The sequence below is a fragment of the Hylobates moloch genome, unplaced genomic scaffold (assembly GCF_009828535.3).
Source record: "Hylobates moloch isolate HMO894 unplaced genomic scaffold, HMol_V3 SCAFFOLD_8, whole genome shotgun sequence".
NCBI classification, from domain to species: Eukaryota; Metazoa; Chordata; class Mammalia; order Primates; family Hylobatidae; genus Hylobates; species Hylobates moloch.
In genome coordinates, this window is record NW_026652283.1 from 7,099,167 (window position 1) to 7,113,750 (window position 14,584).

At 43.6% G+C, this 14,584-nt stretch overlaps 1 protein-coding gene and 1 pseudogene across 1 annotated transcript in view; both read left to right on the forward strand.

Annotated features, from left to right (window-relative positions):
- The first annotated feature begins 929 nt into the window (after positions 1-929).
- PEX5 (peroxisomal biogenesis factor 5) overlaps positions 930-14,584 on the forward strand; it is a 50,446-nt gene continuing 36,791 nt past the window's right edge. Inside the window, exon 1 of the mRNA XM_032159520.2 lies at positions 930-1,016. The gene's annotated coding sequence lies outside the window, so the exon portion shown is untranslated. The remainder of the gene's footprint in view (positions 1,017-14,584) is intronic.
- On the forward strand, positions 13,100-14,186 carry LOC131383987 (uncharacterized; annotated as a pseudogene).

Consider the following 14,584-nt stretch of genomic DNA (forward strand, 5'->3'; position numbering starts at 1 on the left):
TTTAAACAGGCACAGTGTTATTACTATTATTATTATTTGAGACGGAGTTTCACATTTGTTGCCCAGGCTGGAGTGCAATGGCGTGATCTCAGCTCACCGCAGCCTCCGCTTCCCGGGTTCAAGTGATTCCCCTGCCTCAGCCTCCCGAGTAGCTGGGATTACAGGCATGTGCCACCATGCCCGGCTAAGTTTTGTATTTTTTTTTTTTTGAGACGGAGGCTCGCTCTGTCACCCAGGCTGGAGTGCAGTGGTGCCATCTCGGCTCACTGCAAGCTCCGCCTCCTAGGTTCATGCTATTCTCCTGGCTCAGCCTCCCGAGTAGCTGGGACTACAGGCACCTACCACCACGCCTGGCTAATTTTTTGTATTTTTAGTAGAGATGGGGTTTCTGCATGTTAGTCAGGCTGGTCTCGAATTCCCGACCTCAGGTGATCTGCCCACGTTGGCCTCCCAAAGTGCTGGGATTACAGGCGTGAGCCACCGCACCTGGCCTGTTATTATTATTTTTTAATAGATGGGGGCTTTAGCACACAGGAACTGAGCTGCTAGGGTCTTAGTAAGCAAGATCTCACAGAGTTTTGGATTCCAACTTCTGTGGCCGATCTTGAGCTGCATGAGCAAAGGTGATCTAGGGCTGCACGGAAGGCAAAGATAGAGGAGGTGAGCTCACCATATAGAAAGTCTTTTGGACTCCTCTCAAAATGGGCAGAATCTCAAAAGATTCTCAAAAATAAAAGCTTTCTAGGTAAGCATCGGTGGATGGAATGATTTTTTGTTTTGTTGTGTTTTTCAGCCAGGTTTTCAGTCTGAGCTTCTAATCTAAAAAGAAGCTAAGTTGCTCTCCCAAGCATGTGTGTGTGAGCTTCGTGCAGGCCTAAGTGGGCCATGCCTGGTCAGTTTCTTACTGTCATTGGGAGCTGTACCATGAGATGAGACAGTAAAATGTGGAGGTGTCTTGAGCTCAGATCATGAGGCTTGTCCACAAGCTCTGAGGAGTTACTTCCAACCATCTCAAGGTGGGTGTTGAATTGTAATCTTTATAATCCTTAGGTTACCTATACAATCCTTGGCCATGAAGTGGAATTTTGGAGACCTAGACTGTGGCTTTACCCACTAAGAGTATTATATTTTTTCCAATGTAGACATCAAAAGGAGGAAAAATCCCTTATTATATACCATTTTCTTGTTAGGATATAGGGATAACTGAACTTACTGCAAACCCAAAGGCTCAAGAAGTCAATTACAATGCCTATGTTTAAAGCATTCTAAGAATCAGATTCACTCAAGGAATCAAGGAAGAACTAGTTAAAGACAATGGCAGCAGCAACAACAAAACAACATAGAATTTGGTCTTTCTTCTGGAACAGGTGCAGTGGAAAAAAAAAAACAAAAGAAAAATAAAAGGCTGATTAAGATGGGGGAAGAGGGAAATTTCATTGGGAGAAACGTTTGTGGTCTTTGAAGACAAGCTAGACAATATTAAAGGAGCATGAGGACTTAGAGGCCAGGCCAGATGGGTATGAAAGTGAAAAGGTGTATGTGGGTCTGATGACCCTCAATTAGAGGATTAGACAAGGCCATCGACAGGGCTATAGAGTCTGGTGAGACAAGAAAAATGCAAAACAGAATGCAGGACGTGTTAAGTGAGGAAAACTTGCTAAGGATAGAGGTATGGGTGCAGTACCGTTCCATCTACCTAAGATGGGAGAAGGCACAATGCAAAAGATGCCCTGCTGATGTGAGCTGTGAAACAGTCCAGCCAAAAGCCTGGCCTGTGGTCAGCAGAGGTAAATCTACCAGGAGAATGCTCATGAGGTCACTGGTGAGAATTACTTTGGCAGCACGTAGCTCTCTTGTCCTGCTCTTCAATCTGACAAGTAACTGTTTTATAGCACTGTCTTAGTCAATTGGGCTGCTGTAACAGAATACCATAGCCTGGGTGGCTTCAACCAGGGATCCCCAACCCCTGGGTCACTGATTGGTACCAGTCCGTGGTCTGTTAGAAACTGAGCTGCCACAGCAGGAGGTGAGTGGCAGGCAAGCAAGTGAAGCTTCTTTTGTATTTATAGCTGCTCCCCATCGCTGGCATTACTGCCTGAGCTTTGCCTCCTGTCAGAGCAGTGGCAGCATTAGATTCTCATAGGAGCACGAACCCTGTCGCGAACTGTGCATGCGAGGGATCTAGGTTGTAGGCTCCTTGTGAGAATCTAATGCCTGATGACCTGTCAATATCTCCCATCATCCCCAGATAGGATGTCTAGTTGTAGGAAAACAAGTTCAGGGCTCCCAGTGATTCTACATTATGGTGAGTTGTACGATTATTTTACTATGTATTGCAATGTAATAATAATAGAAATAAAGTACACAATAAATGTAATGTGCTTGAATCATCCCGAAACCATTCCACCCTCCAGTCTCTGGAAAAATTGTCCTCCATGAAACTGGTCCCTGGGGCCAAAAAGGTTGGTGACCACTGGCTTAAAATACATACATTTATTCCTCACAATTCTGTTGGTGGGAAGTTCAAGATCCAGGTGTCAGCAGATTTGGTTCCTGGTGAGGGCTCTCTTCCTAGTTGGTAGATATCTATCTTCTTGCACATGGAGAACAGAGAGAGTGAGGATGAGCATTCATTTCTCTTTTTATAAGGAAAGACACTAATTGCACTAACGGGAGCTCTACCTTCATGACCTAATTACCTTCCAACGCCTCCACCTTCTAATATTATTGCAGTTTTTGCCATTTTTTTAAATGGCAAAACCACAGTTACTTTTGCATCAACCTAATACCATCATGTTGGGGGTTAGGATTTCAACATATAAATTTTTTAGGAGGAGGGGACACAAACATTCATTCCATAATAGGTACTAAGTTTTTGACCTGATAACCACAATCTTCCTGAGAAGGTCAAACTGCTTTGCTTAGTGGGGTAAATGACTCTACAACTCTGATAAGGTGTGAAACTTAGTATAGAGTCAGTGAGGTAAATTATAATATTGTGGTGTCGAGTTTAAGATAAATTTAAAAATCTGTATGAATTTAAGTTAAACCTGATTTAAATTGTGTCTTCAACTTGAAATATGTGATTTTAGACTGATGAGTTTTAGTTGAAAGGTATAAGATGCTGCTTAAGCTTATAAGCAGTATTAGAACATTTAGGACACATCAAACATCTGAACATTGCAAATCAAGTAATCAGATTTACAAGAGTTGCTCAAGTGGTGAGAAAGATTCTGCATATAAGGATTCTAAGTCTACCTTGTCAGGCAATGAAAAGGCATGAGGAAAAAAATCCAATATATTGAGCATGTGAATATGGTTTATATCAGTTATGAACAATGTACTAACTTTGTAAATAGGACATGTATATACTAGTACAGTATTACACAGGATAATTTCACTGCCCTAAAAATGCTCTGTGCTCCATATACTCATCCACACCCCTCCCTCCCCTTGAGCCCCTGGCAACCCCTGAACTTTTGACTGTCTCCATAGTTTTGCCTTTTTCAGAATGTCATATAGCTGAAATAATACATCATGTAGCCTTTTCAAATTGGCTTCTTTCACTTATCAATATGTATTTTAAGGTTCTTCCATTTATTTTCATGGCTTGATGGCTGGCCCCTCCCTCCCTCCCTCCCTCCCTCCCTCCCTTCCTTCCTTCCTTCCTTCCCTCCTTTTCTCTCTTCCTTCTTTCCTTTACCACATTTGGCCGCTTGTGATATGGTGTGCCCCCCACTTCTCTGGGAATTGTAACAAACTCTCTTTTTAATGGCAGTCATTTCCTGATCTGTTGGATTTACCATACCTAAAAATAATAAAACCAATTAAAACATTATCTACTATGTGTGTCAGGCACAGTTCTAGGTCCTGGAGATCCAGCACTGGGCTGGCTGAAATCCCTGCTGTCATGGGGCTCACATTCTTTCTTGCAAAGCCCTTAGGGAAAACTCTAGTGGGTCATTTGCTATGGGATGAAGCAGGTGGAAGAGTCAGCAGGTGAATAGGTTCCCTGTTCTCTCAGCATTTTGAGAAGGGGGTTAAGAAGCCTCCCTCTTCCTATTGCTGTGACTTTTAGGAGGCAAGCGTGGGTGGCTTTGTGGCCTTGACAGTCTGAGTTTGAGTGCTAATCATTGACAGCAATACCTTGGAAAACATGAAGCCCAGCATCTAGAGACCTTGGAGATCAGGCATAACTTTTCTTACCTGGAGGAGAGGCTGGAAAGCCAATAGTCACTAGGGAAGTTGAGTTCTGTCTGGAGTGGCATGTCCTGCTGGGAGAAAGAGGATGATGATCTTCCCACCCCTCCAAGCTAGCCTCTTGCCAGGCAACTGGAACGAGCTCCCCAGGTAATTCACCAGACAATCCTGCTTGTCTCCCACATTCTTATAGTTACTAAGAATGCTTGAGAATGTGTTTAGCACAGTTCCTGGAACTGGAGTACTCCCTAAAAATGTGACTTACTGCTATAACTTCAGTTATTGTCATCTCTTCTATGATAATGTGCAGAAGCAGGCACCTGCACCAAAGAATAAGGATGTGAGAAGGAAGGAGACCCATGCTCCTGGGACTCATGCCTGGAATTATGATTTATGTTATATGACTATATCATGACATACCATCTACTATACTTTCCCTCTTTAATTTTAGCAGAGAATTTTTAGCAGGTGCTACTAGGTGCTACCCTGAGACACGTAATATATCTTGCTCACCCTGTCATCAGCCAAAGTCTGTGGAATGCAGGCTGTGTGTAACCGATGGTGTGCGCTATCTCTTCTGTGTTACAGAAATGTGCGAGGAAGGATACTGAGCTGGCTAAATTCTGCAGCAACAGGCAGTAGGAAACATACTCTACTTTCATCTGAAGAAGCTCAGTAATACTTTTTTTTAATAGACTTTATTTTTTAGAGCTGTTTGGGGTTCACAGAAAGACTGAGCGGAAAGCACAGAGAGTTCCCATATACCCCCTGTCCCCATCCCCAAACTTCCCTACTCTCAATATCCCTTACCAGAGGGTACATTTGTTACAAGTATGAACCTACATTGACCCTCATGGTCACCCACAGTCCATAGTTTTCAGGAGACTTCACTCGTTGTGTTGTAAGTTCTATGGGTTTTGAAAAACGATATAAGTTCACCATTACAGGGTGGCTTCACTGCCCCAAAAATGCTCTGTCTTCCACCTACTCTTCCCTCTTCCCTGACCTCCACCCCTTGGCAACTACTGATCTTTTTGCTGTCTCCATAGCTTTGCCTTTTCCAGAATGTCATACACTTGGAATCATATAGTACAAATCCTTTTCAGATTGGCTTCTTTCACTTAGTAATATGCATTTAAGGTTCCTCTATGCCTTTTAATGGCTGATTAGCTCATTTCTTTTTATTGCTAAATAACATTCCATTGTATGGATGAACCACAGTTTATCTGTTCCTCTACTGAAGGACATCTTGGTTTCCTTCTTCAAGTTTGGTGTTTATGAATAATATTGTGCAAAGGTTTGTGTGGATATAAGTTTTCAGCTCATTTGGTTAAATACCAAAGAGTGTGATGGCTAGACCATATGATAAGAGTATGGTTAGTTTTGTAAGAATCTGCCAAACTGTCTTCCAAAGTGGCTGTACCATTTTGCATTCCCAACAGCAACAAAAAAGAGTTCCTGTTGCTCCACACCCTTGTCAGCATTTGGTGTTGCCAGAGTTTTGGATTTTGGCCATTCCAATAGGTGTGTAGTGGTCTCTCATTGTTGTTTTAACTTGCAATTCTTAATGACATGTGATGCTAAGCATCTTTTCATATGCTTATTTGCCATCTGTATATCTTCTTTTGCCTATTCAGATGTTTTGCCCATTTTCAAATTGAGTTGTTTTCTTATTATTGAGTTTTAAGTTCTTTTAAAATTTTGGATAACAGCCCTTTATGACGTATGAGTTTTGCAAATATTTTTTCCAAGTTAGTAGCTCGTCTTCTCATTCTCTTAAAGTGATACTTTTTAGAATCAATGAATGTGGTAGAGGTCTCACAGGAAGCCAGCTTGGGCAGCTGGGTGGGAGCAGCCTGCTTGAAAAAGGCTCCCATGGACAGGAAGCATGTATATGTGGTGGTGGTGGGACTGGTAAGGTTAAGCCCTGGGAGGGGATTTAAAGATAATGCAAATATCAGAGTAAATGCCTAAATAATAAGGAACTATAAATAATAAGAAATTAGGGAATTAGCATGAGGACTTGTGCTCAATAGGTGCCTAATACACACTTGTTGAATTATTGAATTAAAATGGACAATGAGACTGGCTTTTATAGAGGGCATTTGACACTACTTACTACACGACAGTCATAGATTTTAGAAACAGGGACTTTTAGAAATCTGTTGTGCAATCCCTTCAGGTTGTAGATGACAAAATGTGGTGAGTGTCAAGGTGAAGTTACTGAAACTCATAGATGCTGAATATAAGTAACTGGTTGGGCAACTTAAGTTTCATTTGTTTAGCTAATGCTTATTCCAAAAAACAATGATATGATGTTTCTTCAATCATCAAACATATGTTAGAAAACTTGAGCCTATTTTATTGACCCATATTTTTGCTCACTGCATTTTTCCTCCTTTCATGATGTTCCTAAGTTCCTTCTTTTATTGTTTCCTTTCTGCTTTAAGAACTTCCTTTAGGCCGAGGCGGGCGGATCACGAGGTCAGGAGATCGAGACCAACCTGGCCAACACGGTGAAACTCCGTCTCTACTAAAAATACAAAAAATTAGCCGGGCGCGGCGGCGGGCGCCTGTAGTCTCAGCTACTCGAGAGGCTGAGGCAGGAGAATGGCGTGAACCCGGAAGGCGGAGCTTGCAGTGAGCCGAGATTGCGCCACTGCACTCCAGCCTGGGCGACAGAGCGAGACTCTGTCTCAAAAAAAAAAAAAAAAAAAAAAAAAAAAGAACTTCCTTTAGCTATTCATTCAGGGTAGGTCTGATGGGGACAAATTCTTTTCATTTTCCTTAATTGAGCATGTCTTGATTTTCCCTCCATTCCCGAAAGATATTTTCAGTGGGTGTGGTGCAAAATAATGTCCTTTCCAAAGATGTCCATGTCCTACTGTATGGAACCTGTGAATATGTTAGGCCACATGGCAAAGAGAAATTACGGTTGAAGATGGAAGTTATTAATTGGCCCACCTTATGTTCTTATTGTTGAGTTTTAAGAGTTCTTTTTATATTTTGGATAACAGTTCTTTATCACGTAGGAGTTTTGCAAATATTTTCTCCAAGTCAGTGGCTTATCTTCTCATTGCTGCTATAAACATTTTTCACAAACTAATTGGCTTAAAAAAGTTATTACTGCATTCTCTTGGTGTAATAACTTTTTGGAATCAATGAATGTGGTAGAGGTCCTGGAGATTATCCTCCAGGATATGGGAAGAGAACGTAGAGATGATTCTGGATTATCCAGGTAGGCCCAATATGATCACTGAGGTCCTTATATGTGAGAGATGGAGGCAGCAGGGACAGAACCATAGGGATGACCGTATTAGAGGGGCTTGGCCAGACATTGCTGGCTGAAGACAGAGGTAGGTGCCATGAACCAAAGAATCAGGTGGCCTCTAGAAGCTGGAAAAGACAAGAAAACAGATTTCTCCCTACCGCCTCCAGAAGGAGCATAGCTCTGCTGACTCCTCGGTTTTAGGGGTACCCACCTGGGTATTGGGGTGTCTTGTTACAGCCTCATGAGGGAGGAAGTCTAGACTCTCCTCTTGGCCTTTGCTGGGTGTGTGGGTAGGGGCACAGTTTTAAATTTGGTGTTTAGCTGGAATGGAGTGGTTATTGTCTAGAAGTTTCTGTCTTGGTAGGCTGCCCCTTTTCTTGTCCTTTGGTTAGAAAGAGCAGGCTTTTATTGGAGCTTATTTTGTCTGGGCATGTTGGTGTTTCTGGGTTGCTGGCCTCTTTAGCACTCAGTATGATATATGTGAGGCAAAATGGAAACCCATGGGACCCATTACCATGTTGTTTCTTGGGTCCTGTGGTCCCTAGCCAGTCTGCCTTCTTTTCTACACCTTTTAGAGTCTTCTTATGTTTGGTTTACATATAATGCTCAGGGTTTTCAGTTGTACTGAATGGGAGGAATAGAGAAAAGTACGTCTACTCCATTTTTCCCAAGGCAGGATCTTTCTCCAAACACACACACACACACACACACACACACACACACACACACACAACTTATCTGTATATGCTATAGATATTTGGTGAAAAAATTCTGAAAAGGGAGCAAAACCATTCATTTGGGGAAATATTCCCAAGTAAAAAAATCTTGGTTTCTTTTTTCCTTCCTTCCTTCTTTTCTGTGTGGGGACAATCAAAGGGTTCCCAGCTGGATTTGGCAAGGGTGACGTATTCTGAAACTCCTCTGGATTTCAAAGGTGGTAAGATTCTACTAGAAGCAGGATGCTATGGTCTGAATGTTTGTGTCTCCCTTATAGTTCATATGTTGAAATCCTAACCCCCCAGTGTGATGGTATTAGGAGGTGGTTAGGAGTCTTCTGGGAGATGATTGAGTCATGAGGGCTCTGCCTCATGAATGGGATTATTGTTGCTAGATCCCAGAGAGGTGGCTAGGCTAGCCCTTCCACCATGTGAAGATGCAGCAAGAAGGCACCATTTATGAGGACGCAAGAACCTCGCCAGACACTGAATCTGTGGGTGCTTTGATAGGACTTCTCAGCCTGCAGAACTGTGAGAAGTAAATGTTTGTTGTTTATAAGGCATCCAGTCTAAGGTTTTTTTTTTTTTTTTTTTGACAGAGTCTTGCTGTATCACCCAGGCTGGAATGCAATGGCGCAATCTTGGCTCACTGCAACCTCCACTTCCTGGGTTCAAGCGATTCTCCTGCCTCAGCCTCCCAAGTAGCTGGGATTACAGGTGCTTGCCACCATGCCCAGCTAATTTTTGTAGTTTTAGAGATGGGGTTTCACCATCTTGGTCAGGCTGGTCTCAAACTCCTGACCCCAGGTGATCCACCCGCCTCCGCCTCCCAAAGTGCTGGGATTACAGGCATGAGCCACTGTGCCTCAGCCCTCAGTCTATGGTATTTTATTATAGCAGCCAGAACAGACTAAGACATAGGGGTGAAGACACTGTGTACTACAGTCCTTGCTGCTATCTGGCAGTGTTCTCTACTGCGTGGCCATGGATGGAGTTAAGATACTTTGTACCCAAACCTAGGTGCTTAGTGCTGGGTATACCTTGGTATATCTAGATATCACTACTTTGAACACTTTTAAAGCAAATTAAGATTTCTTCAGGTCTATTTAGATGGTCCTGGCTTCAGGATTTGCTGCATTTCATCACATATACTGTTTTCATCCTTTGCAAAGTTGTCTCTGCCAATGATGACTACTAGGGCTGCAAGGAGGGATGGGTAATCATAACTAACAAGCCCTTCCAAATGTACATGTGTAAAGATTGTAACTTGATTTGCAATTTCCAGAGCATGGAAACTTCTATTACTCTGCATCTGATGTCATTAAAAAACGAATCAAATCAGATGGGGTTGTCCCCCATTTCCTACCATCTTAGTTTGTTTTCTGTTGCTATAACTGAACATCACAGACTGAGTAATTTATGAAAAATGGAGGTTCACTTAGATCATAGTTATGGAGGCTGGATAATTTATAAGGAATAGAGGTTTATTTAGTTCATGGTTCAAGAATATGGTGCCACCATCTAATGAGGGCCTTCTTGCTACATCATAACATGGTGGAGGGCATCACATGGTGAAAGAGCAAGGGTAAGGAAGCCAGAGAGAGCTTGCTTTTATAACAAACCCACTCCCATGATAGCAACATTAATCCACTCACGAGGGCAGAGGGGTTAAGTTTCTAACACATTAACATTTTGGGGACACATTCAAACCATAGTATTACCCCTCCTCCAAACAAGAGGAATGTAGACTTGGACACTTAGAAAATAAAGAAATTAGGCCAGGCGCAGTGGTTCATGCCTATAATCCCAGCACTTTTTGAGGCCGAGGCAGGTGGATCACCTGAGGTCAGGAGTTTGAGACCAGCCTGTCAACATGGAGAAACCCCATCTCTACTAAAAATACAAAAATTAGCGGGGCATGGTGGCGCATGCCTGTAATCCCAGCTACTTGGGAGGCTAGGGCAGGAGAATCGCTTGAACCTGGGAGGTGGAGGTTGTGGTGAGCCGAGATCACACCATTGCACTCCAGCCTGGGCAACAACAGCGAAACTCTGACTCAAAAAAACAACAAAAAAAGAAATTCATTTATTCAAATGAAGTTGTGAAAGAAAGTAGCTGTACCTAAATGAGATGATAATAACTAGGTAAACTTGTAACTCATGGCCGGGTACAGTGGTTTACACCTGTAATCCCAGTACTTTGGGAAGCCGAGGTGGGTGGATCACTTGACGCCAGGAGTTCAAGACCAGCCTGGCCAACATGGTAAAACCCTGTTCTTTTCTTAAAAAAAAAAATACAAAAATCAGCCTGGTATGGTGTGCATGCCTATAATCCCAGCTACTTGGGAGGCTGAGGCACTAGAATTGCTTGAACCCGGGAGGTGGAAGTTGCAGTGAGCTGAGATCCTGCCACTGCCCTCTAGCCTGGGAGATGGAGTGAGGCTCTGTCTCAAAAAAAAAAAAAAAAGTTTTAACTCATGACTTGGACATCATTACCAAGTAGAGGAAATGGCCTTAGGGATCCATGACACAGCAGGCAGAGCTCAGCAATAAAACATGGCTCAGCAATAAAACATGGCTGAGAGTATTCATTTGTGACTCAGCCTTGTCTTGGGGATATGTCTATGTCTTGAGTCTTGGTCTCAAATCTCTGACTTTTAAGTATCTACACTGTAGTTCTAAACTTAACCAAGTAAACCTGACTTACCTGAGTCAGTAAATTTGCCTTGCAGAGATGTATAAGTGACATTATAAGTTAAAATGTTTGATGTTTTAGAGAATCTGATGGATTAGCCTTTGATTTGGAAAGTAAAGTTTTAGACGTTGACAACCCCCTTTGGGTCCCCTCCCGTTGTACGGGAGCTCTGTTTTCACTCTGTTAAATCTTGCAACTGCACACTCTTCTGGTCCATGTTTGTTCCGGTTCAAGCTGTGCTTTCATCTGCCGTCCACCATTGCTGATCACCACTGTTGCAGACCTGCTGCTGACTTCCACCCCTTCAGATCTGGCAGGGTGTCCGCTGCCCTGCTGATCCAGTGAGGTGCCTGTTGCTACTCCCGATCGGGCTAGAGGCTCGCCATTGTTCCTGTGTGGCTAAGTGCCCAGATTTGTCCTAATCAAGGTGAACACTAGTTGCTGGGTTCCACGGTTCTCTTCCATGACCCATGGCTTCTAATAGAGCTATAATACTCACTGCATGGCCCAAGGTTCAATTCCTTGGAATCCATGAGGCCAAGAACCCCAGGTCAGAGAACAAAAGGCTTGCTGCCATCTTGGGAGTGGCTTGCCACCATCTTGGGAACTCTAAGAACAAAGACCCACTGGTAACATTTGGTGGCCCATACAGGGATTCTCCAAAGTGGCAAGTAATATCGGACCACTTTCGCTTGCTATTCTATCCTATCCTTCCTTAGAATCAGAGGAAAATACCAGGCACCTGTCAGCTGGTTAAAAATGATTAGCATGGCCACCAGACTTAAGACTCACGTGTGAGGCTTTCTGGGAAAAGGCTTTCTAACAACTCCCAACCCTTCTGGGTTGGGACCATTGGTCTGCCTGGAACCAGCTTCCACTTTCACAATATTCCTGGGGGAAGTCGAGGGCTGACTAGAGGCAGAAAGGTGTCATCCTGAACTCCTGGCATTGGCCAGTCGAGATCATGGCACAGCCAGAAGTCTCTACTCAACAGTCGCCCATGCATGTGCCTCTACCTCTCCTTCTGACCCATACCTCCTGGGTCCCGACCATGACTTTCTTGAAAGTGTGGCCCCCAAATTCTCCTTACCTGTGAATCTACTGCCTCTGATCCCTGCCTCCTAGGTACTAATGCTTCAGATTTTTACTTCCTCTCCCAAGTATTAGAGCAAGTTGTATCTCCAAAGGGATCTAAGGGAGCTCTACGCTGCATCCTTAGGCACCTACTAGGCTATGATCCCAGGGAGTCTTGCCTCTGGTGTCCCTTCCAATTTAGGTATACAGCTCTCAACATGGGCAGTTATGTGGGACCCATTCCCCACCACCCTTGCCAGGGCCTTAAAACTGATGACCCAGTACTTTAACAACTGGAACTGGGTCTACAACAACATAATAGATCAGGATGAAAACAAATTAAGTAAATTAAGGGAAGGCACATATTCCTATAGTGGCAAATGGGGGCAATGAGTGAACGTCCTTCCGCTGTGTTCCCAAAATTCATCTACCAAGAGAGAAACTATCTCTCTCACAGCTTTGCCTAGTGATCCTATGTAAGTCAATACTTCTGGAAAGACAATGTACCACCCAGAAGTCTATTTACTGGACTTTAGCACATAAAACCAGCAAGTCCATCCTTTTCTCCTTGCTCCCCTTCTCATAGGAAAAAGGCACATAGGATAAACAGGAGCCATCTCTCATATTTCATACCCAAAAGGACTTAATCTGGGGCAACAAAAAGTTTAAGATCGATAATTAGGGCATATTCCTAAAAAGAAAAAGAAAGACAAAGGCCCTAGTGGTCAAAAACTCTATCTCAATCCTGGCTGAAAAGGTTACCTACACCCTCTCTGAAATGAATTTGCATAGGAACTGTTATTTATGGGAATGCACCTTGATGGGGCAACTGGGTTGTTATGAAATACTCAGGAACCCAGCCCAGCTCTAGAACTCACCCTTGAGTGCAAAGGCAATGTTGGGCACGCTAGTAAAGGACCACTAGAATCCAGCAACCCCGACCCCTTTCTTTGTGGTCAAGAAAGGCGGGAAAACAGGTGCAGGACTGCTACATTGGTGAGCATAACTAATCCGATAAGCAGAGGTCCATGGGTGGTTATGCACCCTGGAAAGGAATAAGCATTAAGACCACAGAGGATGCTCTAAAACTGATGCTCATCAGAAAATGACCTGGGGTGCTGGCATCCCTATGTTGTTTTTTCAGATGGGAAACATTCTCCCCAAGGCAAAAATGCCACTGAGATGTATTCTGGAGAATTGGGACCAATCTGACCCTCAAACACTAAGAAAGAAATGACTTATATTCTTCTGCAGTACTGCCTGGCCACGATATCCTCTTCAAGAGGGAGAAACCTGGTCTCCTGAGGGAAGTATAAATTATAACACCATCTTACAGCTAGACCTCTTTTGTAGAAAAGAGGGCAAATGGCGTGAAGTGCCATATGCGCAAACTTTCTTTTCATTAAGAGACAACTTGCAGTTATGTAAAAAGTGTAATTTATGCCCTATAGGAAGCCCTCAGAATCTACCTCCCTACCCCAGTGTTCCCCTGGCTCCTTCCCCAACTAATAAGGACCCCCCTTCAACCCAAATGGTCCAAAAGGAGATAGACAAAGGGGTAAACAATGAACCAAAGAGTGCCAATATTTCCCCATTATTCCCCCTCCAGGCAGTGGGAGGAGAATTCGGCCTAGTCAGAGTGCATGTACCTTTTTCCCTTTCAGATTTGAAGCAAATTAAAATAGACCTAGGTACATTCTCAGATAACCCTGACGGCTATGTTGATGTTTTACAAAGGTTAGGACAATCCTTTGATCTGACATGGAGAGATATAATGTTACTGCTAGATCAGACACTAACCCCAAACGAGAGAAGTACCGCCATAACTGCAGCGCGAGAGTTTGGCGATCTCTGGTATCTCAGGTCAATGATAGGATGACAACAGAGGAAAGAGAATGATTCCTCACAGGCCAGCAGGCAGTTCCCAGTGTAGACCCTCATCGGGACACAGAATCAGAACATGGAGGTTTGTGCTGCAGACATTTGCTAACTTGCGTGCCAGAAGGACTAAGGAAAACTAGGAAGAAGCCAATGAATTATTCAATGATGTCCGCTATAACACAGGGAAAGGAAGAAAATCCTACTGCCTTTCTGGAGAGACTAAGGGAGGCATTGAGGAAGCATACCTCTCTGTCACTTGACTCTATTGAAGGCCAACTAATCTTAAACGATAAGTTTATCACTCAGTCAGCTGCAGACATTAGAAAAAAAACTTCAAAAGTCTGCCTTAGGCCCAGAGCAAAACTTAGAAACCATATTGGACTTGGCAACCTTGGTATTTTATAATAGAGATCAGGAGGAGCAGGCGGAATGGGACAAATGGGATTTTAAAAAGGCCACCGCTTTAGTCATGGCCCTCAGGCAAACAGACTTTGGAGGCTCTGGAAAAGGGAAAGGCTGGGCAAATTGAATGCTTGCTTCCAATGCGGTCTACAAGGGCACTTTAAAAAAGATTGTCCAAATAGAAATAAGCCACCCCCTCATCCATGCCCCTTATGTCAAGGGAATGACTGGAAGGCCCACTGCCCCAGGGGACGAAGGTCCTCTGAGTCAGAAGCCACTAACCAGATGATCCAGCAGCAGAACTGTGTACCAGCCCATGCCATCACCCTCACAGAGCCCCGGGCAT